The sequence below is a fragment of the Pteropus medius genome, unplaced genomic scaffold (assembly GCF_902729225.1).
Source record: "Pteropus medius unplaced genomic scaffold, Ma_sr-lr_union100, whole genome shotgun sequence".
NCBI lineage: Eukaryota > Metazoa > Chordata > Mammalia > Chiroptera > Pteropodidae > Pteropus > Pteropus medius.
In genome coordinates this window covers 2,742,399-2,748,398 of record NW_024350921.1, presented here as the reverse complement: position 1 = coordinate 2,748,398, position 6,000 = coordinate 2,742,399, and positions in this window count along the sequence as shown.

Genomic DNA, 6,000 nt, shown 5'->3' with positions numbered 1-6,000 from the left:
TTATGGAACAAACATTCTAATGCTAATGAATCTAAATATTGATAGTATCGTCAGCTCAATTACGAAATTATTTTCTGATCACATAAAAATATTTTAATTTTAATTCAAATTGATGCCATGCAAGAAAGACTTAAGTGATGTTGGGAGAGCAATACTAAGGAATAAGAACAAATTAGTTATAAAATTTCACTTTGAAACCCTTTATAAAACCAAGGCATAGAGTCATAAGTGGCTACTCACTTCTTTCCAGAAGCTTTGATCTGATTTTAGAAGATGGAACTTTAAATTATTTGTGAATTAATGCTAGGAAAAGTAAGATTATGACAGCTGGGCTCTACTGGACACAGATACATGAGTGAGAAAAAAGGAAAGAAAAATCTATTTGTGATAAATGCTTAGGGTTCATTTAAAATTCTATGGCAGAGTGAATGAGGACATTCAACCTACTAAGATTAATTGAAAGCATTTTCATTTGACTAAACCTGGCTTTATTTTAAATGTGAGAAAACTAGCCACGTGAATATCTTAAAAATCTTTGTAATCAAAAATAAAATTATGTGAAACCAAAAAATAATAGCGTTCTCAAGGAGAAACAATTAAATTTGATTAATCAGTTTAATGGAATAAACTATCTGTGCTTAATAAGAATTTAGTAAATCGGGAATAGAAGAAAATGTCTCAAACATCAGAAGGATTATTAGAAACCAACCTCTGCAAACTTCCAGAAAAGTTTTATTTAAAGTCAAGACGACCAGAAGCCCTCTCACACTGCTGGTCTGACAAGGCAGCATGACAACAGAAAAGAGAATATAAAACAGAAGAGAAAGCAGCAAAAATATTAAATAAGGATTATTATTTTGGGCCCAGTTTCATTGACTGGAACAGAAAGATCTGCTCACATTCGATTTATTCATTTTTATTATGAGATTCCAGTGAGTAGAGCACTGGTCCTTTTTTTTTTTTTTTTAATTTGTGGTAATATATACATAACATAAAATTTACCATTTTAATAATTTTTAAGTGTACAGTTCAGTGGCACTAAGTACATTCTCACTGTTGTGTAACCATCACCACCATCCATCTCCAGAACCATTTCATCTTCCCAAACTGAAACTCTGTCCCCATTAAACACTAACTCTCCATGCCCACAGCCCCTGGTAAAACCATTGCGATTTTCTGTCTCTATAAATCTGACTACTATAGGTACCCCTTATAAGTAGAATTATACAGTATTTGTCCTCTGGTGTCTGATTTATTCCATTTAGCATAATATCTTCGAGGTTCATCCATGGTGTAGCACTTGTCAGAATTGTCTTCCTTTCTAAGGATAATATTCCACTGTATGTATATATCACATATTGTTTATTCATTCATCTGTCTACAGACACTTGGACTATTTCCATCTTTGGGTTATTGTGAACAATGCTGCTATGAACATGAGTGTGCAAATATCTATTTGAGTTTCTACTTTCAATTATTTGGATATATACCCAGAAGTGTAATTGCTAGATCTCATGTAATTCTGTTTCAATTTGGGGGGAACCACCATAGTGTTTTCCACGGATGTTGCATCAGTTTACATTTCTACCAATATTGCACAAAGGTTCTGATTTTCCCACATCCTCACCAACATTTATTTATTTATTTATTTATTTATTTTATTTTATTTTTAAATTCTGTTTTTTTTGATAATAGACATCCTAATCAGTGTGGGCACTGGTCCTTCAGAATCCTCTTTTGCATGTGAACTGGGGCATGCATCATTTAGTTTTAACCAATTAGTTCCTAAAGATAAAAATCTAAATATATGTTGAGGAGGCATAAACCCCAGATGCTGAAGACAAAGCAAGGTTCTTTTGCTTTTTTGAGAGTGTGGAATATAATCATGCAACTGTTATGTCATCACGTACTTGTGCCTGAAGACACAAGTATTGTGTCTTCAAGGCACAAAAAAGTCTCTGGACAGGCTTGTTCGTGCCTTGAAGACCCAAAGGCACTTGCGTCTCTCAGTCTTGTCAAGTTTCAGAATGTCTTGGAGTAGCTCTTAAATCCGAGGACATAAGGATATTTATTTTTATGGTTGTGTGATACTTGAATTCCTTCCCCCAATCGCCGAGATATGTACTCACCCTAATTTCTTTAGCTATTTCTCTTCTCTCCTCTCAAACCCTCCACCTCTTTTAAACTCAGATAAACAAGAAAGTTGCTTCTTATTTATGTATATTTTTTCTCTTCATTATTTCATAATAGTTCTCAATACTCTTTAGCTCAGGTGGCTTCAAAATCAAGCTGAAGGAAAAGCTCATTGTCAAAAGCTACTTGAATTTTACATCATCAAGATGAGAAAATTTTTTCTATCTTTTGTGGTCCCTGTTTGTGTCTTTATCTGGAAACTCTGAGAATCCAGTCACCCTGATTGGCACAGTGCCTGGTACTTGAAGAATTACCTGCAAGAGGATGTGTTGGCTCATGAAATGTTTGAGAGGAAGCAGAAGGAGGGGATAGAGTCTGGTGGGGATGGAATGGAGGAAACAAAGAAATTTGAGATGTGGGGTCCCCAGCAGGGGAGCTTTGAAAAACAGTATCGAAACCATTTTTTTTCCCCCAGTAGGTGACATGTGACTGGAGAGGGACCATTACTTGCTTCTAATGTTTAAGTCTGGGTAAGCTTTTCCAACAACGAATATTTTTAATCATCTTTTGGGCAACAAAAACAAATCGGGTTTCTAATGACTATAATAAAGATCAGATAGAATCCTTTGCCTTCACGAGCTCATGGAATAATAAAATCATGTTCAAATGCAATTGAGGTGTGCTTGGTGTACATGGGTAGTAGAAACATAATTTCAATGTACATTATTGAGATGCAAAATTTATAAAGTACTCATGAAAATCTCCTTATTTAAGCTATGTAATTTGGGCATGTATCTTAGGTAAATATAACAACAGAGAGATTTCTTGATTATGATTCTATAAAATTGTATTAACAATATGACAATAATGTTATAAAAAGTAAACTCTTTGCATTGAGCACTTTTTTCCAACATGGATATTGGAGATCAATCACTAAGCTTTGCCTTTATTACAAAAGAGAAATAGCCAATAAAAGTATTTATTTAATGAGTGTATTTGAAAAAAATGTTTAAATAAGAAAATACTTCAAATAATATCCTGCTATTTTCTCTGTGAAATTTCAGGATTACACTAAATATGGTAGATGAGAGCTACAACTTTTATCTAAAAAGAAATGCTTTACACAGTAATAAATGCTGATTTTCTGTACCTTTATTTTAACAATATGAACATTTAAACCTTCTCTGTAAAGAAAAGAGATAAAGAAAGAGTGAGAAAGAGAGAGTTTGGGGAAGGAAAGGTAATCCAAAGGGGCTACCAAAAAACCATCTTTCACTTTCAATAGGTCTTAATGTTTAAAATCTCTGAATTTTTCTTGTGTGTTATGAAAAGCAGCAAATTTATCTTTTTCTATTTTCCCAGGGGAGGTTGACCCAAATCCAACAGCGGCAGTTGAAAAATTCCTCTAAGCTTTATCAAATGGCCCCTACGGAGCCCAGTTTAAAATTAAAAGCTGCTCTGACCAGAGGGAGTATATGTGACTTTAATAACTGAAATGTGTTTTTACTTTCTATTACAGAGGTCAAAAGGTTTCTAAACAAACCAAATTTATCAATTATTTAGAGCTGATTTCTTCTGAAGGGGTATTTCTGAGATATTATTTGGTGGATAAATTCAATGTTCTAGAGCCAACAGCAGCATTTTATTCATAACAAATTTCCACTAAACTGAATTTGCTGGGGCAACTTAATTTCCACTATCGTGTTTGCACTGTAGAAATATCAACTGAAGTGTTATAGTGCCTAACTAGTGGGCTTTTCAAAGAAAAATTCCATCTAAGCGTGCTTATTCAGCACCCCTCCCCCCGCTTTCTGTTTATTGCTTAAGAAATGAACTAGTATTTCTATCTACTGGGATTTAAAAAATACATACATACATATATATATATATATATTAGCCCCTGAAACATTCTTCAAAACCACAGAGACGCCTTTAAAGTTAAAAACAGTATCTTAAACTACATTGTCATCCTAGCGGCCAAAGAAAATGAGATTGTAGTCAAGATTTCGATTAAAGAGATTTTTTTTTAAATGAAAGAGACATAGGTTTGTTTGCTCACACCTGTGTGCCAACAAATGCACATGTGTCCGTGTACTTGGAGTAGGTCAGGACCTCTTCTCGAAGATTCTTCTGGAATCTTGATGGACCACTTGGTTAGCGCTCTGTGTTAGAGAATTCAATAACAGTTTATAGAGCAACTGCTCTTGATTCTTAACACAGTGCATAGCCCATGTAAATATTATGTTTATTATATACTAACTAAACATATATTGGGTTTCTGCCTAACGCCTGCCATTTGGTGTATGCAGAAAACATTATAGAACAGTTCATAAATTCATTTGAAGCTGTGTTAAATGAAAGCAGCCATCCAGAAGCTGAAATTTTTTCATCTTTAAAATAGCAGCCTTCCCAGCTCAAAAGCGGTAGGTTTATTTATGCTGGTGAATGCAACACACCAAAGTAATCATAGAGCTATGAGGCATATTCTGTTTTAAAGAAAGCAAATTTTGTTAAGGCAAAAGACCAAGTTATAGTTCCCTTATCAATGTAGGCTTTTATTTTATTGTTATTACTATTATGATTTTTTTTTTTTGGTCAATTCGGGGAGTGGGAAGAGGGAGGAAGCTTTTCCGTCTCAGATTCCTATTAGCCTGATCAAAATGGAAATAACGGCAATTAGATTTTCCAGACGTCCACTGATAAAGATAAATGAAAAATGAGGGCAGAAAAGAGGGATGTAGCAAGCACAGGCAAGCCATTTTACCTCTCAGGGAATTCAATGGCTGGGGGAGGGGAGTGGTGGTCAGAGGCTAGATGGCTTTCACCTCTGAATGGCTGGCTAACATCCAACCGGAACCCGCAAAGACCCCCAAAGGCTACTTTCCACCCTTGTGCGGGCCTGGTCTGTGGGAGTGAGGTGGTGGTCTCAAGTCGAAGACACAGATGGATAGTGACTCTCAGAGTTGCTGCCTATGTCAGGACAGACTGAGGGTTTTGAACTCTCACCTCTATGCTTCATTCCTGCAACTGGCTCACGGTAGGTTTGGCTGAATTCAACTCCAAATATAACATTTAGAATTTTCACTAGTTCACTGAATTGACAGTTTCAGCTCTGAAGGAATAGAAGACTAGTGTTCTAGGCCACTGCTGCCATTTTTATCACCACATCAAAATATGTATTAAAATACCTTTGGAAATTAACACTGCACAAGATGGAATTGGGTTGTCTTGGTAACAACTTGGTGGGGATACTGGTGTTGGGGATGTTATACCAAGTCTATTAACCAACTTTTTTCTTTGCTCTGTGAGGACAGGGGTTTCATCTGTTTCATTCACTGACATATCTTAAGCACCTGGAACAGTAGCTGGCACATAGTATGGGCACAACTGGACAGGTCAGTTGTTCGAACAGTTGACTTTAAACCTCGAAGCTAGGAGCATTGCTTTTCCCGAGTGTTCATCATAGCAGTGAAAATTTCAGGCTTCTGGTTTACTCCTTTGAGTAGTGGTGCCTTTGTTCCCTGTCCATAGAAAGACACTTGGCCCTCTACAGGCATTTTGATCCTGCTTCAGTAAAATACTGGAGAGAGGTAGGTTCTATCAGGTGTTGAGTATCAGGGCAATATTTGATAAATTCTCTCTTGTGGACAAACAAGGGGAACAAGGGGAAGACGTCAATTCTTTCTGGTTATTAACTTTTTAGGAATTGATATTTGCAATTGCTCAGATATGGAACTTGGAGTCCCACGATGGTTCTTCCTCATGAGGTTATAGCAACCAGGTCCATAAAAATATTTACTACAACTCAGAAATTCCAGATTTTTTAACTTCTTTCCCCAATACTCTTTCCACACATCATTTGACTGC